A 24567-nucleotide genomic window follows, 5' to 3' on the forward strand; every position below is an offset into this window, starting at 1 on the left:
TAATTCTTCAAGGTACTTTTGGCTATTCATTTCCTTGGTTTTTTTTTTTTGAGATATAATAGGCATATAACATTATATTAGTTTCAATGTACCCCATGATGATTCAATATTTGTATATATTGCAAAATGATCTCCACAATAAGTCTAGTTAACATCTGTCACCACACATGGTTACAATCTTTTCTCTTGTGAGGAAAACTTTTCAGACCTACTCTCTTAGCAACTTGCAAATATACAATACAGTATTACTAACTGCAGTCACCATGCTGTGCAGTACATGCCCATGACATTTATTTTATAACTGGAAGTTTGTACCACCTAACTCCCATCACCCATTTCACTGACCCCTCATTCCACCACCACCTCAGGCAACAACTAATCTGTTCTCTGTATCTAAGGGTCTGTTTTTGGGGATTTTTTTTAGATCCTATATGTAAGTGTCTTTCTCTGTCTGACTTACTTCAGTTAGCATAACGCCCTCTAGCTCTAGCTATGTTGTTGTAAATGGCAAGATTTCCTTCTTTCAACGGCTGAATAATATTCCATCATGTATGGATACCACACCTCCTTTTCCATTCATCTGTTGATGGACACTTAGGTTGCTTCCATGTCTCGGTCATGGTAAATAATGCTGCAACGAACACAGGAGCGCATACGTCTTTTCAAGTTAGTGTTATCATTTCCTTCAGATAAATACCCAGAAGTGGAATTGCTGGATCATATGGTAGTTCTATCTTTAATTTTCTGAGGAATCTCCATACCGTTTTCCATAGTGGCTGCACCAATTTATATTCCCACCAACAGGGCGCAAGTGTTCCCTTTTCTCCACATCCTCACCCAACACTTGTTATTTCTTGTCTTTTTGATAATAGCCATTCTAACAAGTGTGGGATGATATCTCATGTGGTTTTGATTTGCAATGGTGATGTTGAGCATCCTTCCATGTACCTATTGTCCATCTGTTTATATCTTATTTGAAAAATTGTCTGTTTAGCTCCTCTGCCCATTTTTTAATCAGATTGTTTGTTTTTTGGTATTGAGTGGTATGAGTTCTTTATAAATTTTGGATTTTAACCCCTTACCAGATAAATGATTTGAAAATACCTCCTCCCATTTGCTAGGTTGCTTTTTCATTTTGTTGATGTTTTCCTTTGTTGATGCAGAAACTGTCTGCTCTTTAGTGATAATATTAAACACCAAAATGGCACAATTTATGGGCAAATATTTTTCCTAATAACTCTGAAAGTATCATTTTTATTGTTACATGGTTGCAATAATGTGAAATGTATCTTTTTTGAGAAAGATGCACTCAGATTTTGGTGGTACTTTCACGAAAACATTAGTTCTCAAAAACAATTTGTTGTTTCTATTTTTTCCCAAGAAAAAAGGCTGAAACATTAAATTAATCTAAGTGTTAAGGGCTCCATGCAAGGCCTCAAGCTAAGCCAGTTCTAATAGACTTAGAGTCGCATCTTACACAGTCTGTATACCCTCCATTCTCTAGTTGCTTTTGAAAAGAATGGAAGTGCTTCTGGGTAATGACCTTTAGTGAATGAATTTTGATGCTTTCATGGGATCTCCCCTTCCTACTCATTCTTCTCACTCTATCGAGTCGGTGATAGTTTATGTGGTCAGCAGTCTATGCCTAGAAATGTATGGGGCAATACAAAGCCTGACAGTGGATATGTCATTCTTCCACTTTAGAACAAAACCTCCATCACCACCATTGATGTATAGTTGAGGTGTTTTTGTGTTTGTTTGTTTATAGTTCTGAAAAGAATAAGAGGCTGGTAAATGACATGGCAAATTGGTGGTCTGTTTCCAATAAGCTTTTAAGTGTGTTTTGTGTGCTCAGCACTGTACTGAAGGGATATAAACCTAAAACACAGTCATTGTCCTCCAGAAGACTACAACACAGATGGGGAGGCAAGATACATGTGCAAAAACTTTCAGTCAGGAAGGAACAGCATCAGGAAGAGCACGGTGTGGTGTCTTCTGAGTTAGCATGTTGGGTAGCTGCACACCTACGTCTTGGCCAACCTTGTTTGCTCCCAATGTTGGCTACATTGATTCCAGGTCCTTCCTGATCCTAACTCACAGCTAACTGAGAATTCTTTCGTCCCTGGTGCTTCCAAAGCACCATACTCCACTCCTGGGTGCTCTGAAAATCTGAGAGGTTATTACTCTGTCCACCTACATTATGCTAGAATGCAACATAGTGCTGCCTTTGACCTTGGTTTCACTCAGATTTCACCTTGACTCTGGCTGAGAACCCTGGTAGGAGCCTAGGAGGGTTAGCTAGAGACCAATCAGAGAAAACCATCCTATGATGTATTCAAATCACCCCTTACCACTGATGATGACCTACAGTCCTTAGACCAAGCTCATGCATAGTGTTAGTCAGGGTTCTTCAGAGAAACACAACAAACATTATTATGAGGAATTGGCTCACATGATTATGGAGGCTGAAAAGTCCCAGGATCTGCCATCTGAAAGTTGGAGACCCAGGAAAGGTGGGGGCATAAATCCCAGCCCAAGGGCAGGAGAAGATCAATGTCCCAGCTCAACAGGCAGGAAGCAGGAAGAGCAGATGAATTTCTCCTTCCGCCGCCTTTTGTGGTATCGAGGCCTTCGGTGGATGGAGTGATGATGTCCACCCGCACTGCGGAGGACAATCTGCTTTACTAAGTCTGCAATTCCAATGCTAATCTCATCCAGAAACATCCTCGCTGACACACCCGGAAATAATGTTGAATCTGGGCACTCTGTGGTGCAGTCAAGATGACACATAAAATTAATGCGCACCTTACTCCTCTTTCCTCCACCGTGATTTCTCCCTTGTCCTCAATGAAAATGACCCCACATAAGTCCACCCCACAACCTTTCTCCCAAACATGTCCATTTTTGACTGATAACTGAGCTCTTTACACTGGAATCCCCAGTACAACATCAAAAAACAAATTGAAGACCTGCTGCCATCAGCTCTCTCCCACTTATCCAACCTTAACCTCCTGACTATCTGCAACGGGTGGATAGTGTCCCCTAAAAAGGCGTGTCTAGGTCCTAACCCCTGGTATCTGTGACTATGTCCTTGTTTGGAAATAGGGTCTCTGCAGACAAAATTAAGCTAAAGATCTTGGAGTTACTCTGGATTTAAGGTGAGCCCTAAATGCAATGACTGGTGTCCTTACAAGAGAAAGGAGAGGAGAATTTAAGACACGGAGGCCCACGTGAAGGCGAGAAGGCATGCGAAGATCGAGGCACAGATCCGAGTGACGCATCTACGAGCCAAGGAACACCAAAGATTGCTGACAGCCCCCAGAAGCTGGGAGAGAGGCATGGAATGGTTTCTCCCTCAGAGCCTCCACGAGGAACCAACGCTGCCAACACCTTCGTTTCAGACTTCTGGCCTCCAGAACTGTGAGAAAATAAATTTCTGTTGTTCTACCAACAAGCGTGTGGTAATTTGTCACAGCAGCCCTCAGGGACGAACGCTCTGGCTGATAGTCTCCTCATCATCCCTGAAATCTATCACCCTCTTTCCCTCCTCCCTATCTTCGCTCAACTATTCCTTCACCCAAAATGCTACACACTCATCTTTTCACTTATCCTCCCAGCCTTCAGGACCTCTCTCAAATCCTACTTATTCCAAGCAATTTTCTCCAGTTGTTCCTACCCACTTATGTTCTTACCTGCTTATCTTGACATATATCTCCTATACAGACTTCCTCTCCTACTTAAGGTTCTGTGTCTTGTCTCCCTAAAGAAATCGAAAGTTCCACAAGTGCAGGTTCTGATGCTGTAACTATATCCTTTAACTAGTAGGCACTTGACGAAGCCATATTCAGTTGCTGCATGTCATTGGGTGACCCAAGACAGCTTCAGAGCTACAGCGGCACTGGCATTAATAACCCAATCTCAGGGATCTTCCTGCAGACTCTCGCCCAGATTTTACACCCCACAGGCTGAATCTGCTGTGGCCCGAGTAGAATGGAATGAACGAGACTCCAGGTCGTCTCCCTGGAGTGCTGCTCAAGGCTGAAATTCCACCCCAAAAGCTGTTACTGTAACCCCGTCATTGTTTTTGTGAAATGAAAAGGGGACCTCGAGGAGGTTCCCACAGCCAGACTGCATCATTTCTAGAGTTACAGTAATTAGTGATGTTGAGGACCATTAATGCATTCATGTTGCTGAGGTCGGAGGTTGCTGAGGCTTAGTCTTAATTAAATATCAAGGACTAATGGTAAAGTAAAATGAACGAAACAGAGCTCAAGAAAAACCTTCAAACCTTCCTTTGTGATCCCAGCATAAATGAAACATTTCCCATGTGGGATGGCCTTGAACGGATATTTGCAAATTATCTTTCTTTTTCTTCCTTCTTTGGTCCCAACCAATGACTTTAGACCAACTCTGTAATCTCCATACCTTCTTGCCTGTATATTTTCAGGGCTGTCAGGTAGGGACCCACAACTCTTATAAAATGTAGGTCACCTGAGGTCTTCAAGTGCAAATCTTACCTTGCTGCAGGGAGGGACTTAGAATGGAGTTATGGACCGGCTGTCAGAGATGACAAGATACACAGCAGCCACTTCTCCCTCTGGCCTCTCTTGATAGAATATGAGTTCTAATGAGATTGAGTGGGTGGGAGGGGGAGGACACTGTAGAAGATATATTATTGAGACATAAAATCTTCGTGAAAGTTCCCCTCTAAGTCAGCCTTGGCCAGGACATCACCTGCCTCCCACGGTATAGTGGAATCCATGTGGTCAGTAAAACCTTAGAAGATTCTCTAAGCCAAGAAGTCATTGCCTTCCCTAAATTATCCCAGGATCCAAAAGGGAATGGCCGCTAGGTCCTGGGGATAAACTCTTTCAGTTACCACCAAGACTAGCCGAGCACAGATTTCACATCAAGGCTCCACAAGTCCCAGAGAGGGGACTCCGCAATTCATTAGCTCCGTCCCGCTGGCCTCCCCACCCCCTGCCACAGCCACTGGCTGCAGAGATGTCGCACGTCTTAACTGACTCATCTGGGCGGCAGTGCTTCCACAGAGGGTGAGCATGCCCTCTCTGTTTTGTTCGTGGTCAGGATGAGTTCCCAGGAAAACTGAGTCTCGAGAGACATGTTCTCCTTCTCTCTCACACACACACACACACACTCACACGAACACACACACGTGTGTGCATCTGAAGGGCCAGGTTTGGCTCATTATTTCCTTTTCCATAATTCACATTCACTCAATAGGTTACCAAGCATCAAAAAACTTTCCTAAGACACTGAAAAAAATGTTGGCCTCCTTGTTTGTAGCTGTTTTTTGATATTCAGGGCCCTCTTGCTGAGTCCGTGGGGAGAGCACACACACGTGCAGAGGTGGCAGGATGGCCGACTGGCACAAGCGCCACCGACCCCACCTTGCTGGGTCTTCCAGGCCTTCACAGTGAATTGTCCTCAGAGACCTACGGTCTTTTTCTGAAATCTGATCTCTATTGTTGACACAGGTTTGCAAATACTTTTGTACATTCCAGAATAGTGGTTCTCAACCTGCACTTTAGAATCACTGCAAACTTTTATTAAAAAGATGGTGCCTGCCCACCCTAGAAATTCTAGCTTAATTGGCCAAGGACAGTCCTCCAGGATCAGGGGAGTAAAGGTCCCCAGGTGGCTGCAACGTATGGCCCAGTCAAGAGAACCCAGGGAGGGCGGGGTGGGTCCGAGGTCCAGCCTCCTCTTCCAGATGGCCCACAGCCTTGACATGCATTCATATCTGCAAATAGATTTGGAAAGAAAGTGACTAATTCTCTCACCACAAGTATCTTAAGCCTGCTTCTGCCCACCTATTACAACTATTCCTTTCAGTGATAGCCAAGACAAATATGAACATTTTGTTGTAAACAACATTGTTTCTCCTTCCATTTACGGTCTCAGCAGGAAGACGTAAATGTTGGCACTGCATTATATAGTAAAGAGGAGAAACACACCAATCCAAGGGACATCCAAATATGTTCATTGTGTAAACTTGTCCTTCATTCATTCATTTTTATCCAAATTCACAGCAGGAAAAAGGGTCATAGCTTTCCTATTTTGCACAACTGTAGGTTGTTTTAATTAGAAGCAGACACAGATGATTATCTGAAAGGTTTTCTTCTATTATAAGAAGCAAATCATTTCTCCTAAAAATACTAGTAAGTAATGCCCTTACGTGACATATTGTCATAACCCTGCTCCAAGGGAGGACAAGGCCAATTAGCAGATTTTCCTCTGCCTCATAAAATTCTCCACTCCTTCCGAGCCTGCGATCTAACTACAGAGAGAAACTCTAAACTACCTTGTAGGGTGCCTGAGGAAGAATTAGCCATCATATTTATTTATGAGTATTCTGAACAAAGAAGCTAGCAAATATGAATACAATCAATGTGTCCCAGGCCAAACCAACCAGGGGTGGGGGAAGGAAACAGGGTCGCCATGTGTTACAAACAGCAGTGTTGGATTTGTTCTCCATCAACTCTGCCAAAACTCCAGTCCCCTCTTAGATAACTCTCAAGGAAATCTGAGAGCCTTCGGGGGCACAGGAACAAGTGCTCATATTTGCCCTGGGTGTCTGCCCTGTTCCTCTGTGCTGCTGGAGCTCACTAGAGTGACAGTGCCCGTCTTCGGGGACCCCAGAGCTGTGAGCTACCCGTCACCACCTTTACACTCTTACTCCTGGAGCAGCCGCAGAGACACAGCTGAGGATGACTCACGCAGTCAGCGTCCCTGCAGTTTCTAGCAGAATGGCTGTTTCTCTTTGACTCTTTCTTGGAGTTTCCTTGCCCTGGGACTTAAGCGCGACTCCATGAGTCTGTGCCGGAGAACAATATGGTTGAAAGGCATTTGCTCTACATCCTCCCTCCCCGCTGGCTTTGCTCCCTTCTCCCAGAACCAAGCACGTTTGTCTTCCTTTTCTCTTACGAAATTTCTTCTTGGAGACTCTTCAGTTCACCCATTCACCCCTCCCCAGCCCCAGTCCTCCAGATGTATTCCTTCACTCATTCACTCATTCATCCAGGGACCGCACTAGACATTGTTGAGGATACAGCAATGGCCTGGCAAGACACAGTGCTCTCCTCACAGACTGAGGGCCATGGCGGGGTCTCTGGTGGGGAAGGTCAGGATGCTGTGAGCATGCAGAGGACGGTGCTTCCTCCTCATATTTACGTGGTCAAGGAAAGGTCCTCAGAGGAAACACATGGCCTCAAAATGGAAAGTAAAATTAGGTGTAGGAGCCAGGCAGGCAAGAGCCAAAGCACAGAGAGAGGGTGGGGGGGAGGGGAGGAAGGGCAACTCCAGACATAAAGAACATGGCAGACAAAGCCCCGGAGGTCAGGCAGAGCTCATCAAATTCCACAGATCACCCCAGAAAACTGACTTCCATCAGGAGTTCTAACTTTCCGCACCAGCAACGTATAACCACAAATGGGACAAAATGCTGACTGGGCTTGCTCTCCTGAGCGCTCCTTTAAGAAGCTGTTAACTAAGTAGGGACAGGCCTTGAAGACGGATGAAGATGGAGTTGCCAGATAAACCACAGAACACCCGGTTAAATTTGAATTTCAGATAAATAATGATAATTTTTTTGGCATAAATATGTTCAGATATTGCATAGGATACACTTGTACCAAAAATTATTTGCTATTTATCTGGAATTCTGATTTAACTGGATGCACTGTATTTTTATTTGCTAAATCTGGCAACCGTTGATCATGAAAATGACCACAAACTTGGTCACATTCACTGGAAAATCAATTGGAAAAAGAAAAGATAAGATTACAAAAGCAGACATTAATGGTAAAAACACAAAAAATGCAACTCACAGGAAAAAAAAGACTATAACAGGCCAAGCAAATTTCCTTGTCTGAATTCTAACTAACTAAAACCCATGGAGAATGCTCCACAATAGAAAGTAGGGGGTCTGTTTCCAGAGCACTTCATAAGAGCAGGATTGCAGGGGAAGGACCACAAAACTGAGTCCCCAACTCGCTACTAACCTTCAGTTTGGGCAGTGACCCTGAAACCAACAGAAGTGAGACCTGCAGTCATTGGACAACAGGGCCAGCCATCCTGGGCTCCCGGTCACACACAGCCAAGGTGGTGACTGCATGGTGGTTCTTGAGAATTCTGCCAGCTGGAAGAATGTCTAAATGCATGCCTGTTCTGACGTCTCATTATGTGTAGCTCCACGCCAATGTTTCATGGTTCAGTCTCGGTGCCGAAGCCCTACCTCCGCCTCAGAAGGAAATGGATGAGAATCAGCATGGCCTCTGCAGGAGGAAAGTTTACAGCAGCAGAAAACAAACAAACAAAACAGATCAGGAATGCGGAGGGGAAAGGTTTTCTGCTTTCTTAGTCCTGGTCTGAAGAACAGTAGAGTCTGACGAGGAAGTTACATGGGAGGGAGGGGCGTCATAAATGAAAATTTCATAGATAGGATTGTAGCAAATCTGGGTCTTTAATGTCTCCATAGGACTCGCTTTAGGGCTGTGTGTGTGTGTGAGAGAGAGAGGGAGAGAGACAGAAACAGAGAGAGTTTAAGAGATTAATGTGGACACAAGAGGAAGATTGAAGAAATAATATTTTTATTCTGTTGCAATGTCCATAAAATTATTGACCTTAAGTGGAAATGCACTAAATTTGAGGACAGATGAGAACAAAACCAACAAACTTCATAGGACTGTAGTGAACACCAGATGTTGACAGAAACTCTTACCAAACCAGACGTCTGCTTTGCTCTCTAAGAGACAAGAGAGATATACAAAATATATATATTTTTTAAAAAGACACAAAACCAAGAAGCATTAGAGATGACAAAGTGCAAGTGCACAGCCCCAGATTTCCAGTCAAGAGGCACCCTCATGGTCCAGTGTCTATTTATTTCTCACCCCCTGTGAGACCCAGACCCCTGAGCTTTCACAAGGACCTGTTGGTCTCAATTCTTCACATTCAATCCTAATCTGAAATTGCGGTTTGGGGTCCAGTTTTGAACTATTCAAAGCTGAAACACCTAGAAACCCCTCTTCAAAGTACTTACCCCTTCAATCCAGCCACCTCTCCAACAAACCTGAGTATACGCATCCCCAGTTCCAAGACGGAGACGGCCTGTTCTCTCCAGAAGCAGGCAGAGCAGCGGGGTGGGTCATGCAGGTTGACCTCCCCACCCAGTTCTTTACATCATGTTACAATAAAAAGTAGGTTTTGCTCATGAGGTGCATATGGTGTGCTAGACTTGAAAATATGTTGCTTTTTCTTACAATTAAAAAGCAGGATTTTTCTGGAGACATTCAGAAAAATATCATCAACAAAAAGGGAAGTTAAGCTTTGCTTGTCTGAAATAATACACAATACAGGTGGGCTATGTTAAAAATTATCGCAGATGGAGGTTCTCATGAACCATGTTACTAAGCTTTCAGATCAAATCATCTGTTGCAAAGTGAACATAGTCTTAAAACAGGTGGTTTCCTTTCCTTGTTTTTAAGAAATAGTTTTCTTACATCGAAAAAAATATAAAAAGTTTGGGAAACCAAAAGCACAAAGAAGAAAATTTAAATCACCCATAATCCTACCACTTAGAAGTAACCACTATTGGGGCCGCCCCAGCAGCGCAGCGGTTAAGTGCGCACATTCTGCTTTGGCGGCCCGGGGTTCACCAGTTCAGATCCCAGGCGCAGACATGGCACCGCTTGGCAGGCCATGCTGTGGTAGGCGTCCCACATATAAAGTAGAGGAAGATGGGCACAGATGTTAGCTCAGGGCCAGCCTTCCTCAGCAAAAAGAGGAGGATTGGCCGCAGATGTTAGCTCAGGGCTAATCTTCCTCAAAAAAAGAAGTAACCACTATTAATTAACATGTCAGTATTTAGCCTCCTAGTCTTTGTTCTGCATTTACATAATACTATGAAAATAGATCATCCTGTGTTTATTGTTTAGTAACAACGTTACCAGTAAACATATATACAGGCAAGTGTTCACATCATTAAATAGATTTCTAAAACACACAGGTAATTTTTAAGTGCTGTAAATATTTCACTGCTGATCTTAAGTGGAAATGCACTAAATTGCGGGACAGATGAGAATTGATTGCTTTTGTGCCGTGCATCTACCTTAACCTATTTCGCCAGTCCTCCTCAGTGACTGAGAATCCAGACCATTCCCCACCACCCAGTTCTCACTCCTCTCCCCTCCCCCATCGGAAATAATAAATGTAACATCCTTGTAGCTAAACTTTTTGCACATCTAGTTATTTCCTTGAGATAAATTCCTAGAAGTGTAGTTGCTGGGTCAAGGGAATTTACTATGCTTTTTGAACCAAATGTTTCTGTTTTTCTCCTGAAATTTTCTAGAATTAGGCAAGAGCTCCAATGGGCCTTTGCACCAATGCATGCAGTTTACACGCATGTCTCTTCTTGTGCAACTCATTTACAATTTCCAATTTCCTTCTACCAAGTGGCAGAATGTGCGCTGTTAAGCACATGTGTATTTGATTATTTTTTAAAAATCAGAGTCATTGCAGCTCTCTCAGGCTGACAGTCATTTCCAGTTCATTAAACTATATCACAAAATTAAATCAATTCATGAAAGCAACTTCACATTGTAAAACCAAGAAGGAACTCATTTCTGTCCAAAGTAGTATGGAAAACTATATAATTCTTAAATCTAAAGTAAATTGAACTGCAACCACACACAAGATGAATGAATCTCATAGGCATTATGTCGAGCAGAAGCCAGACACAAAAGAGCACATATTTAGGATTGCACTCATGGAAAGTTCAAGAATAAGTAGAACTGACAGAGAGGGAGAGAAGTCAAAACAGTGGTTACGTCTTGGGGTCAGAGAAGATGATCTTGACTGGGAAGCAGACCCAGGGGAGCCTTCTTGGGTCCTGGACATATTTTATCTACTGGCCTGGATGACAGTTACACAGGTAAATGTAAGAAACTATTGAAATGTACATATAAAAAATTGAACAACACACTTAAAATTTGTGCACCGTATATGCCTGACTGTTGTATATTATAGCTCAATTTTGTTAAAAACCAAAAAAAAAACACCTAAGTTCTAAATCAATAGCTTATGTTTTAGTTTTCTAGGGCCACCATAATAAAGTACCACAAAGCGAGTGGCTTCAAACAACAGAAGCTTAATTTCTCGCAATTCTGGAGGCTGGAAGTCTGACGTCAAGGTGTCAGCAGGGCCATGCTCCCTGTAAGGGAATCCTTCCTTGCCTCTTCCTAGCTCCTGGGTGTTTGCTGGCAATTGTTGGTGAGCCTTGGCTTCTAGATGCATCTCTCCAATCCTCCGTCCTCACATGGCATCCTCCCCATGTCTCTGTCGTCACATGGTGTCCTCCCCATGTCTCTGTCTTCACATGGCATCCTCCCCATGTCTCCGTCTTCACATGGTGTCCTCCCCATGTCGCTGTCCTCAGATGGCGTCCTCCCCATGTCTTTGGCCCCCTGTCTCTGTCCTCACATGGCATCCTCCCCATGTCTCAGTCCTCACATGGCATCCTCCCCATGTCTCTGTCATCACATGGGGTCCTCCCCATGGCTCTGTCCTCACATGGCGTCCTCCTCATGTCTCCGTCCTCATATGGCGTCCTCCTCATGTCTCCGTCCTCACATAGCGTTCTCCCCATGTCTCCGTCCTCACATGGCGTCCTCCCCATGTCTCCGTCCTCACATGGCGTCCTCCCCATGTCACTGTCCTCAGATGGCGTCCTCCCCATGTCTTTGGCCCCATGTCTCTGTCCTCACATGGCATCCTCCCCATGTCTCTGTCTTCACACGGCCATATCCTTGTAAGGACACCAGACAGATTGAATTAGGGGCCCACCTTATTCCCATATGACCTCATCTTATCTAATTACATCTGCAACATCTCTATTTTCAAATAAGTTCACATTATGAGGTTCTGGGGGTGAGGACTTCAACATATATTTTGGGGGGACACAATTCAACCCATAAAAGTTTACAATCTTGTTTTTAAACTTTCTTTTAAAAAATTAAGTTCTGCAAAAGGAACAAAAATGAAGCAAACGGTCTCTGGAAGGGTTTACATCAGAGTCACAGTGAACTCTCTCTTCAAGGCAATTCCTCAGGAAAGTCTCAGGACCGCAGGTTTGTTGTTAGTTTCCAGAGCACGTAGCAGAAGGAGAGACACCTGGAAGACATTACACAGGAGAACTCAGAGAGATCGAGAGAGAGCTCACGGACGCAGCAACGCAATGTGGTGCTTCCGAGCTGTGAACACAGACACGTTCCGCTCGTTGTTGCCCAGGATCCAGCCAGCTGGCTGCCTCTGGGAGGCTCTGGCAGAACACAGAAGCAGACTCCTCTCTGGAGCTCGTGTTCCAGGGTGAGGAGAAGACTAGGTGTGCAGACACAACATCTTGGGCAAAACTTTGGAGGCAGAATCTCACCCTTGCTTCTTAGATGTGAGAAGGATTCTTTCAGCCTTGGGATGGAAGAAAATGAGAAAAGGGACCTACTTTCTGATTCCTAGTAGAGCCCCTGGGGTTGGGAGGGGGGGCGGTCAGATGCCAGAGAGGGAAAAACTGCCACAGAAAAGACCATAGACAGCCTCACAGGTACTTCTGTGCCCCAGGTGAGGCACAGCATCAGCAGAGAGAGAGTCAGGGCCCAGGGGCCATGTGGACACCAAGGGTCAACTCAACAGAGACCTACAACAGCCAAGGACCACATGGGCCCCTTACCCAACACACAGCAAAAAAAAATGATTCATTAAATTGATAACTAAATGTGACATTGTTCCCATTTATGACTTTTCTTTTTTTGAGGAAGAGCTAACATCCGTGCCCAGCTTCCTCTACTTTATATGTGGCAGGCTTGTCACAGCATGGCTTGATGAGCGCACATAGGCCCACTCCTGGGATCTGAACCAGCGAACCCCAGGCCGCCCAAGCAGAGTGAGTGAACTTAATCACTATGCCACCAGGCCAGTCCCTTATAAGACATTTTAAATAAATAAATGCACAAATCAGAACCATCCCTTGTCAGATCACATATTCCAATTTTTTGTTCAGACATATGGTCACCTAAAAAAATCCAGCAGAAGGGAAAAATCTTCACTGGTTCTAAGAGCACCAAGAGGGACAGAAACTAAAATTGGATTCAGGCTGAAACCTGTGACCAATGATTTGGCTTTCATCAATATGAAAGCATGAAAGAAACTCAGACCAACAAGGACTGGTCAAGTCTTGCCCACAAAAATCAACACAGAAAAGAAAGCAATAGATGGGAAGCAGACGAAGATGCTGTGACGAGGGTCCCCGTGGGCAGCAGGGCACAGCAGGCCACTTCCCCTACATCCATCCACCAGCACTACCTTGACCGCGTGCCCCTCCTAGGCTGTGAAAACGTACTCTGCTAACAAAACCACTTTTAGACGGACATCGACTGACAGCAGACATATTTATACATAGTTATACAAATTTGATGCTGTCTTTAGCAGACAGAACTGGCCTGTGTCCATTCGACTTGCTTGTTAATAGTCCTGCCTACCCATTTCAGCACCCTTGAGTACTTCTGCCCTTCACCTGACTGTGCCTGATTTCCGAACCAAAGTTTGGAAAGTCTGGCCTGACAAAGGAGTTTTTTTCTGATTTATGAATTTACTTACATAATATATATAGATATATACAGTCCTATAAATGAGGGTCAATTATGTCAGATTTAGTTATAGATTTAATCATTTTATTGAAAAGAATAAAATTACATGAAATTGGGTCTTGGCTAGAAAACCCAGGACATATGGTCATCGTACGAAAAATCCAGGACATGTGGGCATCGTCCGAGGAAAACCGGGCTCTGCGGAGCGAGCAGCAGGCATCTGGAAACTGTCCCTTCCTCTGGCAGCACCGGAGTCTGCCTCAGGAAACCCGATCACTCCTGAGCGCAGGTCCAGCTCGGCATCACGCGCTGAGGAAGACCGAGCTGCCGTCTGGGGATGATAATGAGGAAAGAGCGGTTCCACAGGCTGCAGCCAGCATCGCCTGGCTCCGGTTTCCCTCTGCTGCGCGGGTCCAGGCCCCGAGCGCTGTCGGCACCTCCTTACGCGCGCCCTGGACCCTAAGCACACTCCGCTGTGCCGCGGACGCCTGAGGTTTCCCTCCAACCGACCTGACCACCAGACGGCCTTTCTGCGTGTTTGCCGACTCTCCTGGTTCCATCGTGTGCCTTCCTCTCAGATTAATTCATCTGCGGATGAACATTTTGGCTAGAGCAAGACAGCGAATATTTCCATTTCTAAAACAGCAGAAATCCTTACAGAAAATAAACGTTATTTCCATCATTTATTACTTTCCACTATATACCTCCTCATTTCAATTTTCAAAATAAATAAGCTGATTTCTTGGTTGAGGATGAAAGTATGATACTTCTTAAATGATGAAAAAATGATTGACATTTATCATCTCGGTGCCGCACAGGAGACCTGGCAACATCCAAGCAAACACGCTCTCTGATGGATGAGGAATCGAGTCTCGAGGAGCTCAAGGAGCGGGTCTCAAACTGGAAGGGGCGTCAGAATCACCTCGGATGTGCGCTGACGACGAAACTCCTGGCCCAGCATCAGAGAGCCTGTGCCAGGGGGTCTGCAGGGGGCGGGCAGGAATCCGCCTCCAGCAGGGTTTAACCTACGTGAGGTGCTTCTGATGCAGGTGGTGTCCAGAAGGCACTGGAAGTATGTTGAGACCACGCCCAGGGCCACAGAGGCAGAAACGGCAGAGTCGCAGCTTAGACTGTCCGGACTGAGGTGAGGGCAAGAGAGGCGCCGCGGCCCGCGGGCCTGACTCTCCCCTCCGCCTGCTCCTCCCTGCCAGGCTGGCCTCACTCTCCCCTCGAAGCCGCCTGACTTAACGATTTTATTGGAATTAAAATTTGAATGGCCCATTGCAAAATGTACCTCAACATACACCACTGGATGATTAGGTCCCCACAACGATCATTAGGCACTTTATCATCTTCATTTCACACGAGATTGAAATGAGGCTCAGAACAGTGAACCTGTCCACAATCACACAGCAGGAAGGTCTGCAAACCGGCGCTGCAGGCGCTCGGCTCTCCGGCTCCCCTGAAGGGGCCGGCTTTCCCCGCTCGAAGCTTTGTCACCATCTAGTACATCCAATTTCTCTCCTCATCCTTCCGTCAGTCAGTGGCATTTATTTGGCACCCACTGCGTACAGAAGGCCAAAAGCAAGAACCAAACAAAGGCCCCCAATTGCTCTCACCGGAGCCCAGGCCGCTTTCCGGCCTCGGAGACCTTTTCGCTGCCTCAGTTCGCTTTCTCCCTCTTCAGGAGCACAGCCAGCCTCCGGATAGACTTAACAGCGGGTTATAATAAAACGTTTTCCACATTGCTCCCTGATTTGTATTCAGTTTCTAAAGCATAACATGGTTTGGGATGGTATTTAACTCATGCTGAAAGCAGAACCAGAAGTTCTCCTGAAAACAGAATTTTCCTTTGTAACTTAAGCCCCAGGCAAAATTCAGAGCCTGTGGAACTGAGTGCCGCCGGCCCCCAGCTTGAGGAAAGAGGATTCGGCACCGAGGCACTAATCCCCTCTCCAGGGCCACCTCTCTGCCGTCAGCCACTTTCCTGGTCCCATCCCCTTCCTAGTGGGAATAAAAAGCCTGCCGGGAAGGGGTGGGAACTTTCCAGAACTCTGTGGAGAGTGTCTTGGCTTTTCCCACCCTCTGAGAGAAGACGGAGCAGTGTTGCTAAAAGAGGCTGTCCTGTAAGGTGAGGGTTTACCCCAGCGGGCTCACAGGGCCACCTCTGGCTGTCTCCCAAACACTTTCAAGGAGCGGTCGAGACCAGTCTCAGCAGAAGCCTGACACCTTATTCGCCTCCTGGTTGTACCACTGTTGCCCCGACGGGGTGAAAGCAAAGCGGAGTAGCAGCGTGGGGCCTTCCATGCATCGAGGCAGTGGCCCCAACTTACTGGTGGTCATCGTGGTCTGTACCTCCACAGGCACAGTAAGAAGGGAAGAAAGGTTCACACTAGCACGTCTGTGATGAAGCAGTAAAAACTGTTCAACTTACTGTCTTCTCAGCCCGCTACGTGTCTTCACAACGTCCTGCGAGGAAATGAATGGGAAGCAACATCAAGCACTCAGCTGCTATGGAAGCACCGTGCCGTCTTCAGAAAAAGGACGTGTGTGATTGTTTGAGTTGTCAGCTGAAGGAGTCAATTTTTTCATGGAATTGTATGATTTTCCTATTACTGCTACATCAAAATGCCACAAACTTGGTGTCTTAAAACAACACAAATTTATTGTCTTAGGTTTCTGGAGGTGAGAAGTATAACACAGATTTCAATGGGCTAAAATCAATGTGTCTGCAGTAAATTCTATCTGGACGTTCTAAGGAAGATTTCTTTTTTTTTTTTTTTTGCCTTTTCCACCTTCTAAAATCTACCTGCATTCCTTGGCTCGTGGCTTCTTCCTCCTTGTTCAAAGCCAGCAGCATAGCAACTTCAAACATCCCACCTCCCTCCTCCACGTGTAAGCAGCCTGTGATGGCACTGGCCCCACCCACATAATCCAGGACTGTCCGCCTGTCAACATCCTCAACCTCATCACATCCACAACGTCTCTTCTGCTGTGAAAAGTAACCCAGTCACAGGTTCCGGGCATTAGGACATAGATATCTTGGGGGGTCATTATTCTGCTTACCACAAACACTATTTTTACTTGAAAAATGAATAATAGACAAACTATGATTATTCAGACTTGGGTATTTGGCGGACATTTTCTCAAAATCAACAAAGTAAGCCTGTCACTTCTAGGAAAACAGCTCATAGTATTTGTTACCAAAGATAAAATTCTATTTTTAAGTGAAAAATAGACTTTTGGAAAACTTGTGTCCACCATAATGAGCTTGACAGCTTCCCAACACTTAAAATAAGGACTTTTCTTAATAAGATTGGTATTGTGATATTTTTGACATTGAATAATGAAAAGTGTCCACATTTGCAAGATCTGGTTAACTAAGTGAACTAATGCTTTTCGAACAACCACTGCCTGATACTACAAAATCATCCGGGGGTAAACAGCTATTCAAAGTGCAAGCAGGACCAATGAATTTTAATGCAACAGAGTGTGAAAAGTTCATTGATATGGTTTTAAATCCCACATTGCAGCCAACCTTTACGAAACTACCACTTTCATATTTTGGTGTAGTATTAAAGACGACTATTCACAATTATCTGAAAGGCTATCAAAAACAGCTTCCTTTCCAACTGTACATCCATATCACATCAGATTTTCTTTGTGTACCTCAATAAAAAACACCACAGACTAAATGCAGAATAAGATGTTAGAATCCAGTTATCACCTATTAAGCCAGGCATTAAAGATATTTGCAAAAATGAAAACCAATGCCACTCTTCTCATTGATGTTTGTTTGTTTGGTTGGGAAAATATAGTTATTTTTCATTAAAAACAATTAAGTTGACATGTAATGGGTTTATTATTTTTTTAATGGATTAATAAATATTTTTCAATTTCTCAGTTTTAATTTCTGGTATGGTAAATATCAATAACTACAATTCACATAAACAAAAGAAACTCAGAGTCCTTGATAATTTTAAGAGCACAAAGTGTTCCTGACACCAAGAACCACTAATCCACCCTGTGCCCAACAGAGCAGGAAACAGAACTGAAGAGACGTCAGGGTAGAGTGGAGCCACAGGGAACCCTAATAATGGTTTCAAGTGACCCTGAGAAATGCAACTTGAACCATCTTCTCAATGCCCTGTCTCAGGGAGAGGGAATCTAAGCACAGGGCAGTTGAAGAGGTATAGACAGGACACTGTGCAGTGGGCAGCCCCCACCAAACCCTGGGAGAGCCCAGTCGTGTTCCCCAGGAGATTACCAGCATTCGTGACACCTACCACATGCAAGGCATCAGCATTTGTCCCGAGTTAGCTGGAAAAGCAAGGACAATCAATGAAGTGTGATTCTTGTCCCTTTCCCTTCTCTTTTTTCAGGGCCCCAATCCACCTGAGGAGTTAGAGAATCTGAAGGAGAAGGAAAATCTCAGAAGACCACATACCCGCAAAGTGAAAGAGGTGTAGGACTGGAAGAGAAGACCAAGATCACTGACATCCAGTCCCTCCAGCTGCAAATCTGGCTGGTAATGGGGGAGATTGAAACTTTGAAATTGGAACTTTGAATCTGATAGATTCTTAGTAACCAAAGTCTCTGAAAAGTCAATGAGTCTATCCCAGATGTCATGAGGAAGTCTGCTGCTTACTGGCTGCAGAGTTAGGGGACAGTCCCCAAGACCAGCCTCTCTTCTGACATCAACTACAGAGTTCTGGGTCCCCAAAGCCACCCTCACTTAAGGCACCAATTGCAAGTTTTGGGATCCCCAAGACCACCTCCTATTCAATAATTCTCTAGAAGGACTCGCAGAACTCACTGAAAGCTGTTTTACACGCGGTTATAGGTCATTACAGTGAAACGACACAGATCAAAATCAGCCAAGGGGAGAGGTGCACAGGGCAAAGTCCAGGAACGTTCCCCACGTGGAGCTTCCAGTGTCCCCTCCAGTGGAGTTATGGACAGCATTAACTTTCCCAGCAATAATGTGTGACAATACACGCTGAGTGTGGCCACCCAGGAAGCTCACCCAACCCTTGGTGTCCAGAGTCTCTAGTGAGACTCTGTCACATATACATGGTTGACTGCTCACATGGCTGACCTCAGTCTCCAGCCCCTCTCAAGACTGAGCTGATACCACGTGAGCCAAAGTCCCCACCATTGATCACTTTGCTAGACTACCCAGTGTGGCCCCACGTCCCCAGGGAAACAGACACTTTTAACTGGCAGAGTATTTAAAAGGCTTAGAGGTTACTTCCCAGGATCCAAGGGCAAAGGCCAGACTTCTCTTTGAGCAAAGTTAAATTCTTGACTACACAGTGGGGAAGGGAGATTCAATCCAATGAGGCTGGTGGAAATGACCGGCAAAAAGTTTAAACGTTTTCATGTTTGTGTTCCACCCACTGACCACAGGGACATGGCCTTCACCCTTCTTACTCATCATCTGAGCTTTCCTCCCATGACCCTCTGTTGGCGCTGGTATGAGTGACTGTGCGTTGGTATAGCCTGCACATAACCCCTCCCCATCTGAGAACAGAAAACCCCACTAGTCTAAGCAGAAACCAGGAAGGAGTTTATCAAAACCACATGGGATGGAATTCCAACAGAAAACACCCACTCATTTTTAACAAACTCTTCTTAAAATACAAATATTGTGGGAAAGTTAGGACGTTGGTATCTGTCAGTCCACCTTCTGTATGCATTAGTTTCACCTTTCTGCTTTTCATCCTGAAAGCCAGATTAAAACATTCGCGCTGGAGAAATAGAGATTAGAGTATGGTGAGTCACAGAAGACCTCTCATTCAAGAAAGTGAGTCTTTGAAAGCACTTCTGTTACTAACTTTTCTTACTAGTAGTGTCCAAAACTCCTAGAATTTCTCCAGAGCTACCCAGAAAGAAACTTCTCAGGTGATAATTCTTTAGTATTGTCTGCCTGGAGCATCACATTGAGAAGGATTTTGAAGCCACAGCTGGGCTCCATTTGAAACAGTATGGTCATCCATTAGCTGGATCCGTAATTGCCATGAGAGCAGAGTAGTGGATTTGTGCCTCTCATTTCTCATCCTGATCTAATCCTTTGACCTCAGCCCGCGATGCTGCTTTTGAGGGAAGCTGAACCACTTGTAGACCCTCAAACTAAAGACCTTGCCTCTTCATCCTTGCCCCTCACTGACCAATCCAGACTTCGGGTCCAATTTGTCTCTTGGAGATAATGTTCAACTCCTAGTAGCCCAGAGACTGTGTGCCTTTCAGCAAGCACCACTGACTGAGTTCAAATGCAACAATTGCCCCTTCACGGTTGTGCTTAGGGCTAAGTCCTCAGCATGTTCTGAATGCCCAGACACAAAAAGGAGATGGCAGAGGTGGACTTAATTTCTCCAGAGCAGTGCGTCGCAAACATTCCCACCCCTAGTGACTGAGGAGCATTCATTCTTACCTCCCAGGCTCTGAGCGGATCCTCATGAGCAGCATCATAGCTGATGTTTGTGTGTTCGTTATGTGCCAGACATCAAGCTCAGCACCGTCAATGTTCACACCAACTCTGTGAGGGATACGATTATTAGGCCCATGTTATAGAGGAGGAGACTGAGGGGGCAGGAGGGTAAGTCACTAGCCCAGGGTTTCGCAAGGTTTTAAGTGGTTCGCCTGAGTCCAGAGATTTCACTCTAAATACTACATTTTACTGCTTACATTTTGAAAACAGCAGCTAGGCACAATTTTATTCTATGTTTTAAAATCATACAGATTACATATTCTGCTCTACAATAAATTTGGGTGTTTTAATGTAAAAATTATATTATTTCCCCAAGACCTTAGCAAAGCTGATACTCCACCAGGAGATGACATATTTGTCCCAGGGCTCAATGCTCCTCCTGGGGCGCAGGCGCAGCGTGAGGGAAGCAGGACAGGGCATCTGACTGTGCTCCATCTACACCTGGTGATAAGGTCTGTGAACTCAGAAGGCTGATGTTACCCTGCCTGCATCCATTCCACGTGTGAGACCAGAAATAATGGGGTGGAGGGTTCCAAAAAGAAAGTAGACCCAGGACACTCTAGGCAAAGAAAAAGAGAAACGTTTTCATTTGCATAAAAGATATGAAGACTGACAACATTTGAAAATTACTCCCTTTCTTACTTTTGCAGAGAAAACAAAAGAGATAGTCATTATTAATTATAGGGAGCCCATTGAGTTAGTTCTCTGTAAATGGTCATGAAAGTAAATAGGGTTTTCGTAAAGCTCTAGGCACCACTTCTTATTCCTTAGTCCAAGACCCCAGAGCCTTTGTCCTGTCACCTTCCCTGATGTCAGTGACACACATTTCACATCTCAGTACTTGGAGGTTAAAGTTCTACTTCCTCTCAAATCGCCATAGGCCAAAATGTGCAGAGTTAACAGCAACAGAGCATTGTGCAATTACAAGTAAGAAATAACACACAGCGTATGTCAGCAATATATTTGATCCCGAGGCCAAATTCCACACAGGTCAATTCTCTGGGGATAGGATTGTCCTATATCTGCCACATGATGCAACATCACGTACTTCCAGTTAGGCGTCATCTCCTGAGGTACGTGATGCTAATCTTCAGTATTTGATGAGTAACCTTCTGAGAGGTATATAATTAAGCCTCAACATATTATGTACGAGAAACTTGGCCAATATAAACCTGAAACCTAAAAGCTGACCTTTCCTTTGGCTTTAGTAGATGACATTCTATAGATACAAGAATCAAATAAACCAACTAACAAACTAGAATAGCAATGTATTTATTTATTTTTTTTTGCTATATTCAAGAGTGATGGAACATTGTCCCAGGAACAGAAGGTGGAATGTTGACTGTCATACCAGCAGTTTATTGTTTTCTTTACTCTGCCCTCTATCCAATGTCAGGCTTGGTAAACCTGAGGCCTAAGGTTGGAGGCCAAGCTTGCTCGTGTAGGAAACCCCTGCTCCCAGACCTTGACCAGCTACAGAGGCCGGTCCTTAACACCATCACAAAGAGAGCTGGCCATCGGCTTTCCCTGCCACTGGTGCCATTGTCAGCAATGGCCAAAGGCAGGCCTGCCACCAGGGAAGGCAGAGGAGGAAGAGGAAACGGCCAACTCGATGCCGAGCTGTTCCTATGCAGCACTGTGAAGAAGAAAGAATAGGTGTGCAAGTCACACCTCCTCTCCTTCCACTTCTTCACTGCACCACTTCCAGTCTTGGAGCCCAAGCACCACTCTATCAACAGATGACTGGGTACCCAACATCCACCTGTAACATGGTGCATTAGTTTGCTAGGGCTGTCACAACAAAGTACTACAGACTGAATGGGTTAAACCACAGAAATGTATTCTCTCCCACTTCTGGAGCTAGAAGTTGGAAATCAAGGCGTTGGCCAGGTTTGTTCCTTCTGAGGCTGGGCGGGAGACTGTTCCATGCCTCTCCTCTAGTCTCTGGTGGTTTGCTGGCAATCTTTGGAATTTTCTGGCTTACAGATGTATCATTCTGATCTCTGCCTTGATGTTCACAAGGTATCTTCCCTGTGTGTGTGTGTGTGTGTGTGTGCGTGTGTGTGTGTCTGAGTCTACATCCAAATTTCCTCTTTTTATAAGGACACCAGTTGTATTAGATTAGGGTCCACCCTAATGATCTCATCCTAATTTGATCATCTGCAAAGACAGTATTTCCAAATAAGGTCACATCCACAGGTCCTGGGGGTTGGAACTTCAAGATCTTTTGGGGGAACACAGCTCAACCAAAAGCATGCAGGATAAAAATACCTCCAGTAAAAAGCTGAATAGGACTCTTTGACTCAGAGATCGCCCAGAAAGAGGAAAGGGAGAGGGAGTCAGAGCACGAGCTCCTTCAGGTGCAGTTATCTGTCTTTGGTAATATGTGGCCTGATTGATGCCCTGGGTTCTAACAGGCAGGGTGGCCGTTCTTGATTACATGTTAAATTTAAGTAACCACATCAGACAAGATGTTGCCCATTCCAAGTCACAAAAATATTTGTTATCTGTTTTGTTTAAATGGAAATTACCAAGATGCAAGTATGTCTGTATCTTTTTCCCAGGCCTGGGCCTTCTGCCCTCAGTTCCCTTCTTTACCTTCCCCTCCTCTGATTTCTGTCTCAGGGGACTGACTCTACAGGCTTTGTTTCCCAGGCTCCAGTGACAGTGGATTCTGGCCATGTCAGGCCAACAGGAGGCACTGAGAGTAGATCAGATGGCAAGAGGAAGGGAGAAGACTCGCTCTCTCTCTCCTCCTCAGATCGCTTCTGAGGGAGATTTAAATACAGATGTGGGGAAAGACAGTGTCAAGATAGTGGTGTATGTGGAGTCTGAACTCACCTCCTCCCATGGACACAATAAATTTACAACTATTCTTGGAATACTTACCCCTGCGAGAGAACTGAAAACTGGATAAAAAGAGCCCCTACAACAAGGGCCAATGCTGACTGAAATGAAAGAGGCAGAAATTCCGTTCCAGAAAGAAAAAAGCCACCTTCAAGCTACAGGACTTCACAGCCAGACCAGATGAATCCTAAGGTACGAAGCCTTCCCTGGAGGAGTGAGGGATCTGAGCAGAGGAGTGTTACCACAATAAACAGCTTTTGGACTCAGCACAACTGAGATGAGTGTCATAATATCTGGCTTTGCAAGCTACTAACAACAACGGGAATACCCCCAGAAAAGCTATAGGACATAAGGGGAAAAAAGCCTGCTCTTAAAGGGCCCATGCACAAATTCACCCATTTCAGAAACCAACCTAAAATCACCAGAAAGAAAGGTGCACAGTCATTTGGTGAAAAGAGACTCACTTGATAGGCTCTAGGGGCATCTTGGGAGAGGTGAGACCTCCCTTGGGACTGAGACATTGGTGGCAGCCATTACTGTGACCTAGTACAGGCATGCTGACACAGATGATGGCAGACGTCATTGGGGTTCTTCCCCTGGCCTGTCAGTGCAGGGGTCTGCCCCACCCACTAGAGGACTGATTTAATCCAGCTCAGCCAGGCCAGGCAGCCCACCCTAGGGACTGGTCCCACCCAACAGCAAGCTCTCGGGCAACTTGTTGGCCCACACAGGCCACATGCCTGGAACCTCTGCAGCCAAGCAAGTGGGTCCACATCTGTGGGGCAGGGCATGCATGAGGGGCAGGTCGGCATTGGTGGAGTGCGTGGGGCCTCTGTAGTAGGGGAATTAGGTCCACTTCAGTGGGTCAGGGCACACACACAGGGCAGGACTGTGTTGATGGGGTGTGTGGCCCTGCAGGTGGTGGAGTTTGTCAGCTGCAGTACACTTGTGCTTCTCAAAGAGCTACATAGGGGATTTATTCCACCTTCCAAAGCCTGAAACAATTGGGTGCTCCCATGCCTGGGGCCAGCCTCACTCAGCTGCAATCCTGAGAGAGTTGACAACAGTCTGGCAGGCCATAAGCCTACAGCAATGGCAAGCCCATGAGCCTAGCAACCAGCCACACTGGGGGCCTCTTCACTTAACAGAAAAACTGCAATAGGAATGTGCTATTAGACATTGCAGCCAACTAGCTGGGGCTCCCCACACCCAATAAAGTGACTGAAGGGACCATAGCAGCCACACACAGCTGAGTATTACAACCAGCCAGCCAGGGGGGCAGCCTATCCTCCCTGGGTACCTGCAGTGAGAGCAACCCTGCCACAACAGAAGGTCACATGATGCCCACACAGGGGACACACCTGGAACACTTGGAACTGGTGATGAGAGAGAAGCACTCTGCTGGGCCTTATAAGGCATCTCTCACATAAGGCTGCCTCTCCAAGATTGGGAGACATAGCTGACCTACCTAATACATAGATATAAGCACAGAGAAAGAGGCAAAGTGAGGAGACAAAGGAATATGTTCCAAATAAGAGAACAAGAAAAATCCTCAGAAAAAGAACTAAA

This window comes from Equus asinus, chromosome 5, assembly GCF_041296235.1.
Source record: "Equus asinus isolate D_3611 breed Donkey chromosome 5, EquAss-T2T_v2, whole genome shotgun sequence".
Taxonomy (NCBI): domain Eukaryota; kingdom Metazoa; phylum Chordata; class Mammalia; order Perissodactyla; family Equidae; genus Equus; species Equus asinus.